The 12,702-nt window shown below is 36.5% G+C and overlaps 1 protein-coding gene across 2 annotated transcripts in view; it reads right to left on the bottom strand.

Annotated features, from left to right (window-relative positions):
* The window catches only part of SPTSSB (serine palmitoyltransferase small subunit B), a 39,369-nt gene that overhangs the window by 18,125 nt on the left and 8,542 nt on the right, over nt 1–12,702 (bottom strand). For both annotated transcript variants that reach the window (XM_066347583.1, XM_066347585.1), the window contains one exon: nt 10,007–10,101. The gene's annotated coding sequence lies outside the window, so the exon portion shown is untranslated. The remainder of the gene's footprint in view (nt 1–10,006; nt 10,102–12,702) is intronic.

Raw genomic sequence — 12,702 nt, 5'->3', positions numbered from 1 at the left:
ATTTACTTGCAATTTTTCAGAAGACTTGACCCTACGGCCAGCCCTTCTCCACCTAGAAATGTATTCCAAATTACTAGATTTTTTCAGTAAGGGATTTCCTTTTGTAAACACTAGCTAAAAAGGAATATTCCCTCCCTGGGGCAGGGGTGGTGGTGGTGGTTAGAGAAAACCTTAGCACATTTTGGTTTAAATTTACTTTAAAAATGTCAGAATCTGGGGCTGAAAAATCAGACCTATACTTGATTTTGGGTTAACTTCTTCCCAACTTATTTTGGAATTCTGTCAATCAACTTTTTTTGTGCTTCGTATTTAAAACCTGAAAATCTGAGAAGTAAAAAATGTGTCTTACCTTTGCAGAAAGAGACACTGCATCTAAAAAGGGACCATACTCACAAGTAGCATTCCATAGAAAGAATTCAATATGATTTATTCAAATTTAAACCTTTCTTTAAGTTTTTATTTTAAAAAGGAGCAGAACATGACCAGGTGGTGGTACAGTGGATAGAGTGTCGCACTGGGATGCGGAGGACCCAGGTTCGAAACCCTGAGGTCACCAGCTTGAACCCAAGGTTGCAGGCTTGAGCAAGGGGTTACTCAGTCTGCTGAAGGCCCACGGTCAAGGCACATGTGAGAAAGCAATCAATGAACAACTAAGGTGCCGCAATGAAGAATTGATGCTTCTCATCTCTCTCCCTTCCTGTCTGTCTGTCCCTATTTGTCCCCCAAATAAGAAAGAAAAGAAAGAAAGAAAGAAAAAAAAGGAGCTGAGGGATTTTCTTCCAAAGAGTGCAGTATGGAAAGGAAGATTTAAAAAGTGTAGATTTACAGTAGAGTAGACTGATAAGCACTATCTCAGCCAGCTAGCTGATCAAGGTCCACCCACATCAAGAGCAATAAATCATGTTAAGAGTATGTACCCATGATCTCATTCCATGACCACGGTACTTAACCTTTGTGGTCTTCCTCCCCATAACCCGCAACCTCAGTCTAATCATGAGGGGAAAATAAAAATCAGGCAAATTTCAATAGAGAAACATCCTATAAAATACCTAACTAGTTCCTTAAAACTCTCAAGGTCATGAGAAACAAGCAAAGTGTGAAAAACTGTCACAGCCCAAAGGAGCCTTAGGAACCATGTGTTATCCTGAATGGAATCCTAAATGTTATGTGTTATCCTGAATGGAATCCTAATACAGATTATAGGTAAAAACTGAGGAAATTTGAGTCAAGTAATGGCTTTAGTTAATGACAGTGTATCACGATTGGTTCATTAATTGTCACACGTGTCATATTAATGTAAGAGGTTCATAGGGGAACTGGATGCGGAGTGTACGGAGACTCTCAGTGCTATTTCCTCAGCTTCTTTTTCTGTAAATATAAAACTGTTCTAAACAATAAAGTCTATTAAATATTTTTGAAGGCAAAAAATAATTAGGAAACTTTAGAAAAGTCTAGAGTTATCTCTATTCCAAACTTTAGTGAACTTTGCTTATGTTGCACTGAACTTCTGGAAAACTTTACAAAAAATTCATAACAGAGTTAAGTAATACCCTTTCATAAAGGACTGACTTTCAAATGTTTTTAAACACAACAGAGAGGAAAAGTACATTTTACATTATGAGGCAGGGTACATACACACACATAGCCATATAACTAAAACATCTCCTAATAATGTTCTGAGGTGCATATTGATATTTTCTTTTTTATTCTGTTTTACTTGATTTGTTTTTCAGTACTCTATGTTCTTTAAAAAACATTCTAATTGTGAGCTTCCACATCAATTTCTTAATCTACCAATTGCAATCTGTAGTTGGAAAAACTTTACATTAAGACCTAACTCAAGGGCCACACTGCACAATGTCTCTGCACTGCCCAGTTCGGCACCACTAGTCACATGCGGTTATGGCTGCCATAGTTGACAGCACAGATCGGGACTATTTCCATCATTGCAGAGAAAGTCATGCAATGATGAGTGTTGTGGACTCTCTTCATCTCTTGCTTGGACTAATTAAATAGCCTACCAACTTGTCTCCTTTTTATCTTACAATCATTCCTGCTACTGCTGGAATTAACTTCTAAAGTTACAGATCCACTTCTCGGCTTGAGACCCTCCAAGGGCTCTCCATTTCCTGTGAAATAAGACATTCAGTTAAGGCCCTTCATGGTTTGATTTCTCTACCTTGCCAGCTCTATTTCTGAATTCCCCTGCTAAGTCACTCTTAAGCCTTCAGGTTCTAGTTCGTTCTTTTTTAGAAATGTTTTTGTTCCCCTTTTTCTTCTAGATAAAATCCTTAAATTACTTTAAGACCTAGCTTCTGTATTTTACTTTTTGGAAACATTCTCAGGAGACCACCCTTTCCAAGAAAAATAATAGTGCTTTCTTTTATATGGTACTACTCTAGCAACTTTTAGAACTTATATTGTATTATAATTAACCATGTACTGTCTATTTCTCCTCTGAACTATGACGCTTTTGACTATTAGGAATATGCCCCTTTCATCTCTTCATCCCTGATGCCTGGAATGTGCAGTGCTCACATGGTGGTGGTGGGCTGCATGGCGGAAGTACAACGTTGTTGAGGGCAGGGACCACACTTGTACATATTTTAATATCTCCATTGTACAATGTGAGGCACATAAAAGATGCTTATGAATTCTCTTTGTCTGATTGTAGGCAATTAGTTTTAGATTGTTTTCTGCAAATCCAGTACAATCTGTCTTTTTGTAGGATGAAGGGGAACTGGTAGCAGATATATAATTTTTAATATAACAAATGCTTTTTTACTTTCTCACACTATTAAAAGTTCATGGACTTTGTGGGGAATAGAACAAAAAACACTCATGAAGTGGTTTTAAATCCATTAAAGTGGCTTTTACAAGTGCTGTCGCTGTGTGTGAGATAAGATTGGTAGGTGGAAAAGTGGCTCTAGTGGAAAAACAAATTCCAGGATGAGTGTATCTAGAGACCTGCATGCAATCACAGCTCTTCTTTCCTTTTCTTTCTTGTCTCTTTATCCATTCATTTATTTTACTTTGTGTCTTTGAGCAAGTTCCAAAATCTTTCTCTGTCACAGCTTTTCAGTGTAAAATGAAGATACCTGTTCATTGCCTCTGAGTCTGTCTCAGTGAGGTTGGAACATGTCTGGGAAAAGGTTTTGAACTCTTTGGAAGTAATTATAATAGTAGTGTTTACAGTTCTTCCTCGTGAATTGGTACAACTTTAAACTACTTGCAAGAATTTACTAAATTATAAAGTCAAAAGTCTTTGTGGGATATTCTATAGCGCTTACTTCAATAATGGAGTACTTTGTATATTTTATAGGGAAAAACCTTAGTCCTCACTTATTTTTGCCAATTGAATTGCCTAGTAGAGTAAAAAAAAGACACCCCCCCCCCGAAAAAAGAACGAATGCATGTACATAGCCATTACCACAAACCACTACTTGAAAGTCATTGCAACCTCTGAACAAATTTTTAAATGTGGCTTGGTCAGGGCCACCATACACCATTGTGTGTATGCACAATCTTGTGGGATGGTTCTTGCCTTGGGAAACTAATCACAAGCTGCTTCTGTAGTATGAATCAGTTCATATGATTAATGGCAAAACCTCTTATCGCATCTATGTAAGAATCAGGCACAATATTAGTTTATTGGCTTTACAGTTTCCAGATATCTGGCTCTAAGTTTTCTGTGTGAAACTACAATATATACAGTATATTCTGCTTAACATTTTCTTCTGGGAATAATCTTTCCATCTTAGAATGCTCTCCAGCCATCCTTTGGTAAGCAAGTCCTCATGCAGATACCAGGCTGAATATTAGAAGACCAGGAGTGATAGATTTAGGAGTCCAAATCTTTAGGGGGAGTGAAGAAAATCAACCTAAAAGTTTTTAATGAAGCATATAAAGCCAGAGAAGAAAATCAAACAACCACAGGGCAATTAAGGATCTTTCTTTATGCATTCATGAAATAATTGGACAATTCTATAGACTCCTCAGAGAGGTAAAAACAAACAATTGTAAGTCAAAGCATGTTTCTGCTTTAAGGCAACTAAGTTACTCTAAGTTTTATAATCTTGTACATAGAAGTAAGTTACTGAAATAATGTACTAATAAGAAAAGTCTCACCAATAATTTATCTTAAGTTGTTGGTACAGTGTCAGTTTGAGTTACATATAAGAAGAGAATGTTTTTGCAGCTCCTGAACCCCTTAACTGCCTCATTTTTATTAACCCTAACATAAGTGGAACAATGGGAAACACGTACTTCCAGTCCAACTATCAGCTGAGCCCATTAGGCAACTAAGCGTAAATTGAGTAATTGTATATTCAAAGCTGTACTTATTGTTTGTCATCGTCTGACAGACTCCAGAGGGATTTATGAACGAAGGACTTCTGACTGGAAAAGAACATTTAGAATTTGACTTTAGCAGAAATTTCATGATAATTTAAGAAATACTAAGTTCAGATTAGATCAGTCTCAATGTTGTATAGCTATGAAAAGAAAAAATATATATTTTGAAACTAAAAAGAGCAGCAAGTACATTAATGTTGAATAGACTTTACGAATCAGAAGAGAAATTTGTAGTGGGGGGATGATATATCTGCCTTGTCCTAGTGAGCCTTCATTTCCTCATACAAAAACGGGGCAATTATCCCTATTTATTTCTGCCAATATTAGAGGGAGAATATAGTGCTTCCAGGCCAAGTTTTTAACCATAATTTTATTTCGTAGAATGAGACTCTTTATTATTATTCTATTAAAAAAAGCAAGAAAGAAACTATTCAATAAAGAGTGAAGAGTATACTTTCTGGGTGGTCTTTTCCTTCTGAAGATATTTTCCCCATGGGTGACCACATCATTTTTAGAAGTAAAAGGTAAACAAAGCTACAACAGTAACAGTGGCCTTAAAGTCATTAAAAATCCTTTTTAAAAAGCCATTAGATGTGTCTGACTAGTGGTGGTGCAGTGTGTAGTTGGCCAGGAATTCTGACGTCCCAGTTTAAAAACTTGAGATCACTGGCTTGAGTACAGGCTCATCTGGCTCAAGTGCAGGATTGCTGGCTTGAGCATGGGGTCATCAACATGATCTCATGATCATTGGTTTGAGCAAGGGGTCACTGGCTCAGCTGGATCCCCCTGGTCAAGGCACATATGAGAAAGCAATTAATGAACAACTAAGGTGCCACAACTACAAGTTGATGCTTCTCATCTCGCTCCCTTCCTGTCCCCCTCTCTCCCTCTCTTTCCCTCTCTCTTTCTCTCTTACTCTCTTTCTCGCTCAAAAAAAAGTCATTAAATGTACACACACATGTTAAAGCAGCATTATTCACAACAGCCAAAAGTGAAAACAACCGCAAACGTCCAGCAGATGGATGGATAAACAAACTGGAGAATATCCATACAATGGAATAATATTCATCCTTGAGGACATCATGTTAAATGAAATAAGTCAGCCACAAAAAAGATAAATGCTGTATGATTTCACTTACATGAGACTCAGAAAAACAAAGTAGAATGATGGTTACCAGAGGCTGGAGGAAACAGGAGATTGAAAGTTGTTGTTCAATGAGTAGGGAGTTTCAGTTTTGCAAGATGAAAAGTTTCTGGTTGCACAACAATGTGAATATACTTAACACTACTGAACTGTATGTTTAAAAACAGTTAAAAATAATATACTGTTATTTTATATATATTTCAATAGAATTAAAAAAATTAAATGTCACTGAATATCTCTAAAAATTATGAGAGACTAAAATTTAAAAATATACTTAGAAATAGTCTGAATAATATTTTGAAGAAGTCATTGAGATTTTTAATTTGTACTGGGGCATTAGTAGTCTAGCAAAACTTTGTAGGTGTACCATCCAAAGATGAGTAAACAAATAGTCCCAAAGATCCTCAAAAAATAATTGTGAGTTCCCAGTTGGTGTTTCTATCTTCTTGGGAGAATTGGAAACTGTCTAAGAACAAAAACCCTTCTGAGAGGAAGGTTTAGGTTTATTCTTGACGTCAGTGAAATTCTAATAGCTTCATATCCTACAGTACTTGTGGAAATTATAAATCCTAACATATACTTATGTTTCTGATAAGGATGTGAAATAAAGGGCTCATAAGACCCCAATACCCACTGCACTAAAAGGGAGTTAAGAGTGGAAAAGTGGCTAATTGTTCAGCTGAAAGTATTTCTCTGTCATTACAGAAACTGTGCCACTTGTATCAACAGTCTGGCCTTTCTCTTTCCAGGTCCTGGGTTGGCCACCAAGCCCACAATTTGGTAAAGGAACTACTATTACTATGTGTCTCTAAGGACTCAAGTTTTCTTAGGAGCTAGAAACCAGCCCATAAAAAATTAAGCTATTATCTCACCCCTACCTGTTATCATTCTATTTGATGTGTCTTCAGAAACAAAAGACTTTTGTTCAAGGAACAATTTGAGGGTGAGGAAGGTGAGTTACTGCAATACTGATTTGCCAAAAGCACACCTGCTGTGCCTGTTTCCAGACTTCTGTCAAAGAAAATCTGGTTGCATGGGCAGTTTGGCAAACAAAACTCTTCCAACAGTATTTTCTTGGATTAATTTTCTGGGGTTTTTTTTTGTGGAGTTTTTTGGGTAACATTAAATAAATTTACTATTATAACTTTTTGTTATGTTTGTGTTTCTATTGTTCACCTTCCTTGTTCATTCTCCTCCCACTCTCATTGTTCTGGTGGCATCTCTATTTCCTAGTCCAAAGTCTAGAAAGGGTCTAGTGACGAGTTCAGTGTTTTCCTTATTTTGGTGACTAGCAACATTGATCTTTCAGAGGTGTGAATTTTGTGACAATAGTAATATAGCCTGTTTTTTTTTTTTCACAGCCTTAAGCTGACCTGCTCTCGTGTCTTAATTACTACTGCTTTTAGGAAAATGAGTGGAGAGTCAGCCTTACTCTTAGCGTCAGGGAGCTAGACACAGCATTGTTGAAGTGTTTTCTCTGCCAACCCCCAGATCAAGGAACATTTCCGTACTGAGTTGGTTAGCATTCCAGGCCATTTAGTTTCTGGAGTGATGGGGGGGCAGTGAGGAGAAGAGAGGTGAAGGGCAAGAATTTATAGAGTATGTAAATACTTGCTTTTAGGCAATTAAATTATGTACTCTAATTACATTTTGTAATCTTGTAATTATAAATGAGTTGCTTAAGTAATAAACTATACTAAAAGAAAATAGTTTACTGACAATTCTGTCAAATTGATTTTCTATTCTCCTGAGAAGAACAGGGTGGACATCTTACTTACTGTTGGCTTCATTCTCTTTTGCTTTCTCCCAAGTCTATGACTATGTGTATGCTTGTAGTGAAAAGTGGAGAAGTGCTGAACTCCAAGCTTGTTCTTTTAAATGGGTGACAATTGCTTGTTTCCTAAAAACTTTGTTGATCCTCAAGTAAGTGTGGAGAAGGCTCATGACAACTGGGCATATTAAGAAAAATATTTTCAACCCAAAGATTTTGTAACCAATATAACTATAGGCTTAAACTGGATGAGAAGAAATGTTCTTTTCCCTCTTTGAATGAATGTGGGCCTGTTTATCAAGAATACTAGAGGGAATATCTCAAGATATAAAATATTTGGATTAGGATATTATAGTAGGTTGAACGGTGCCCCCACTCCCCAAAAGACACATCCAGGTCTTGGAGCCTGAGAACATATCTTATTTGAGAAAAGGGTCTTTGTAGATGAGATTAAGTTACAGATCTCAGCAAGAGATCATCCTGGATTATCCAGCTCAGTCCTAAATCCAATGACAAGAGTCCTCAGAAGAGAGACACAGAGGAAAATGCTGTGCAAAGACAAAGGCAGAGATTGGAGTTATGTTGTGATAAACCAAGGGCCCCTTGTGGTCGCCAGAAGCTGGAACCTGCAGGGGAGTATTTTCCGCTGGAGCCTGTGGAGGTAGTGCATCCCTGCAACAACCCGATCTCAGACTTGCAGCCTCCAGAGTTGCGAGAGGATCAATTTTTCTTGTTTTAAGCCACAATGCTATGGTTGGTGCTTTTGTGGCAGTAGCCTTAGGAAACAAATTATTAGACTGTAGACCTCTTCAGGGAACAGAAACAGCATTTATTAAGTACCACAGTGGCAGGCACTGGCTAGAGGCTTCACTTAAATGATTCCTATTATATTTGTTAACTATATTTATTGCAGTAACATTTGTTAATGTCATTATATATTTCAGGTTTACATTATAATTTGATATCTATTGTGTGCTCACTGGCAAAAGTTTAGTTTCCATTTGTCACCATGTATTGAACACTTTAATTCTCCCCATGGTGAAGACATAGGGAGGCAGGTGAGAATCCTAGCAAGAGGCAGCTTGGAGAGCAGTTAGCAAGCTCTGGCTCTGGATTCCATCTGGGTTTCACCTTGGTTAAATTACTCAACACTTGGATTTAACTTCCTTCACTGGAAAATAGAAATGGTAATAGAACTTCATACAATTTCTGGGAAAATGAAAAAGTGTAAAGTATTTAAAATGATACCTAGCAAGGGCTAAATGAATGTTAATTTTTATGATCACCACACGCTACTCTAATTGATATTGCTAAGGCTATGAATACCATGAAAAGAATAGAAGAGAATGAGATAATCTCTAAGGCAGAACATGTAAGCTTTATCAGTTATTAAACTACAAGTCATTTTTAGAGAGATTATTCTTCAAAATGTTTATTCTGGTGTGGCTGTTGTAAAGGAAATGAAAGACTTATTACCTCATTTCAAAGATGAGGAAAGTGGGGCTTATTTAGTTTTTGTCCCTTACTTAATGTCAAAGCCAAGGAAGAAACAACACTGGGTTCAGTCCTGAATTCTCTCACTCTAAAATGGCCTGTCACATCATCCTGCCCATAGCAGGTCTTTCCAAATGCTAAGTTCAACAAGTATTTTTGAATTAGTGAAATCAAGCCTTGTTATCTGTATATAACCTTAAAGTTATATGGGTGCTTCCCAAACAATTTTAAAATGAAGAGACTGTTGCCAACCATTTCAGAACCATAAATCTCTTAAAAGATTATAGCAAAGGGAAGAATTATAAAACCATTCAGAAGATAAATTTACTTTTTTTGTCCACACTCATTATTCCTTTTCCATTTGCTATAGATTTAAGAAAAGCAGGCAGGCAGCTAATGATAATCTAGTTTTTGGTTTAATTCTATTTCTCTTTCTTTTTTTAAAAAAAGGGACAGAAAGAAAAAGAATGTTTTATCATGAATGCTGACCATACTCACTTTTATTGTAAACATTTTTGAAAGAAGATTTTTCATTTTATTACCTTTCGCTCTTAATTTGCCCCATCTGGTTAACTAATAATTTATTAAAACATGACTCTTCTTTTGCATCAAAGGTCTCCCAGAAAAAGATGCTCCATTTAAATAAAAGATGAAAGATGCCGAAACAGAAGCAGCCTTTAACCAACAGGTCCATGAATAAGAGAGCAGCTGGTGTTATGCAATCCCAACACTGGCTCCTGAGCCAGAAGTTCCTAGCCTGGAGGCCAAAACTTGGGGGTGCAGTGGGGTGGGGACATCTATGACTCCTTGAAATGTTTGCAGATTTTGCATAAACAGTTTTCTGCATATACTTCAAAGGAGCCTGTCATGTCTGTAAGCTAAAAACCAGTATTTCAAGGTCTCATTACTATAGCTAGTTGCCACATTCTCCCCTTTGTTGTTACCTTACATGCCACTACTATATCATGTATATAACCAATGCTTATTGTTACCTTACATGCCACTACTATATCATGTATATAACCAATGTTTATTGTTACCTTACATGACACTACTATATCATGTATATAACCAATGCTTGTTGTTACCTTACATGACACTACTATATCAAGTATATAACCAATGTTTGTTGGTTGCTATAGTGAGAATCAGAAGCTTCATCTGGTTAAAGATGTTGTCTTGTAATTAAAAGGGTCAGATCTCTAATCAAAGTGAGACCCCTTGATATAATCAGAAGAATTTACCTGCATAGAAGGATCCAGGTTTGGACTCTTGTTTGTCCTTGTTCCTCCACAGTGATCCTGGGCTACTTTTCCTCTCTGAGTTGCTGTTCCTTCATCTGTGAAATAAACATTTGAATAAACCCAAAGATGCTTCACACTTTAAAATATTTCTGTTACTTGTAAAAGATGAGATGAGTGTTCTCCCACAAAATTTTAGAATGTACGTATTATATTTTAAAAAGGCATGACCTAACCTTGCGTTAAAAATTATTTTTAGAAAATGTTACATCGTGAGGACATGCCATTGGCTAGTGACTTCCCAATGTACTCTAAGGACTATAAGGTATTACATTACCTGTGGCAATGTTGAGGGTATGCCCCCAAGTGGGACAGAGAGATGAGCCTAAGTATCCCCCATATTGCTTCTATCAGAGCAACTTACTTTTAATCTTTTTTACATACTGGATTTCTGGGTAATATTTTGTTGGTAGAAAAATGTTTCTTGACTTTCATTAGTCTGTTGATACTCATAGGAGGGAAAGAAAGAAAAATATCAATAGATTACATTTGTCACTGTATTTAAAAATCTGTCTTTGGAAAAGCACTGGAAACAGAGTCAGAAACCCTCAGGCTTGTTTCTTTCTTATCCTGCTGTTTATTGTCTTTGTCACATCAGGCAAGTCAGATAGATTTTCTGAATCTTTGTCTTCACATTTAGAATGATGATAGTATTTTAGTCATAGGAGAGTTGTAAGAATTACAACTTGAATTGACACTTCGATTTGAAGTATTTTATAATTGGTAAAGTGTCATAAAGATGGTAAGTGGGTTTTTAATGATGAGCTCAAGGGTTAAGTATTTGTCCTGACCATTGTAGCATTTTTATCCATGTGAATTAAGTCATAGGAACTATGGGTGATCAAATATGCAGATGAACCCAACTTATGGAGTAGTATTATAAAAGACTTAGTAGAGCCCTGGCCAGATAGCTCTGTTGGTTAGAGCATTGTCCTGAAGCACAAAGGTTGCCTGTTTGATCCCTGATCAGGGCACATACAGGAGCAGATAGATGTTGCTGCCTCTCTTTTTCCCTCAAATCAATAAAATAAACACTTAAAAAAAAAGAAATATCAAGCATTTAAAATAAATAAGTAAGTAAAAGACTTAGCAAATTAGAGAATGACTAAGGATACAACTTTGGGGGAAATATAATATCTTGTTATTCACTTCACAAGGTCAATTGTCCAAGGGTGAGATGCGGGGAAAATGTAGCCTATGAGCAATTTAAGTAAAAAAGACTAAGGAATTTTACTTGCCTTCAAGTTCATTATGAGCTAATAGTATTGTGATATGATTGGCAAATAAATAAATAAGTGATTCAGTTGTCTTAGTCCATTTGTGTTGTTATAACAAAATATCACAGACTGGGTAGCTTATAAACAACAGGAGTTAATTTCTCACTTTCTGGAGACTGTACAGTCCATGATCAAGTTGCCGGCATGACTGCATTCTGGTAGAAGCCCTCTTCCTGGTTCACAGCCAGCACCTTCTTGCTGTGTCCTCACATTTATGAGGGCTCCATCCTTATGACCTAAGTACCTCCATCACCTTTGGGAGTTAGTATTCAATAAATAAAAGTTTAGGGAGTACATTCAAACCAAAGCACTAATACTGTATTCTTATATATTTATAGATATATAGTATGTATGAGAAAAGAGGGCTACAGCTCTTGGCTTTGATTAGATCCTTCTCCCAGCTGTTGAAGACAACTACTCCAGCGAGCTGAGCACATTCCTAGGAAACTAGATGGAGAGTCTGGAGGGTTTTTGATGGGAAACGCTGTGAGAAGATTTGGGGGGAGAAATGTGTCATGGAGGTCTTAAAAGATCTTAAAGGTTTTAAGTGGTCACAGGCTGTCACAGAGGGGAAGGTCTGGAATTGTTTTATTGTTTTCAGAGGTGAATCTTGGGAAAAACTTTAAACAATAAGATCAACTTAAAGGGGAAGAGGTGGCCTGGTTGAAATAGTGAGAATTCCATAAGAGCTACTGTTTGAGCAGATACTGGACAACACAATTATTATTTTTTTCCTTTTAATTTCTAATGTTGACTAAGTAAAAATAAATCAGGAGGCTTTAGTTAGAAAAAATGTTAAAGATTTATTCAAGAGTCTTATAGTTTGCAAACTGGAAATACAACAAGGTAAATCCTAGAACTGTTCCAAAGAAAAAGAAATGTTAAGAGGTCTTATTGTAAAAGTCATATCCTTGAGAATAATCAGTCTTGCATTCTTGGTCTTTGTATTGGTCCAGGGCAGTTATTAGACAAATGTCAGGTGGTATGGATGGGTGCCAGTTTAGATGATACATGCCAGGTGGTCTAGAGGCTGGGTGCCAAGTGGTCTGGTTATGTAAACTTTTTTTCCTAAATACTTCAGGGGCTGTTAGAGTGTTATCTTATAAGATTTATATATATGTATATCTTCAGGCACCTGGAAGTTTCAAAAGTTTAAGCTCCCTAGCTAATTAAAGCAAAAATAGAATTGTTTTTTCAAGCCTCAGTCTACTTGATTTTAACAATTTAGCAACTTCACCAAAGAGACTCCATTTTATTTCTTCACTCTATACCTTACCACATGTATTTTACTTCCTTTTCTTCTAAGAGATTCATTTCAGGTGACTCTATTAAACCCTTCAGAGATGTATTATATAAAAGGGT

This window comes from Saccopteryx leptura, chromosome 8 (assembly GCF_036850995.1).
Source record: "Saccopteryx leptura isolate mSacLep1 chromosome 8, mSacLep1_pri_phased_curated, whole genome shotgun sequence".
In the NCBI taxonomy this organism is placed as follows: Eukaryota; Metazoa; Chordata; class Mammalia; order Chiroptera; family Emballonuridae; genus Saccopteryx; species Saccopteryx leptura.
This window is presented reverse-complemented; position numbering and strand designations above follow the sequence as displayed.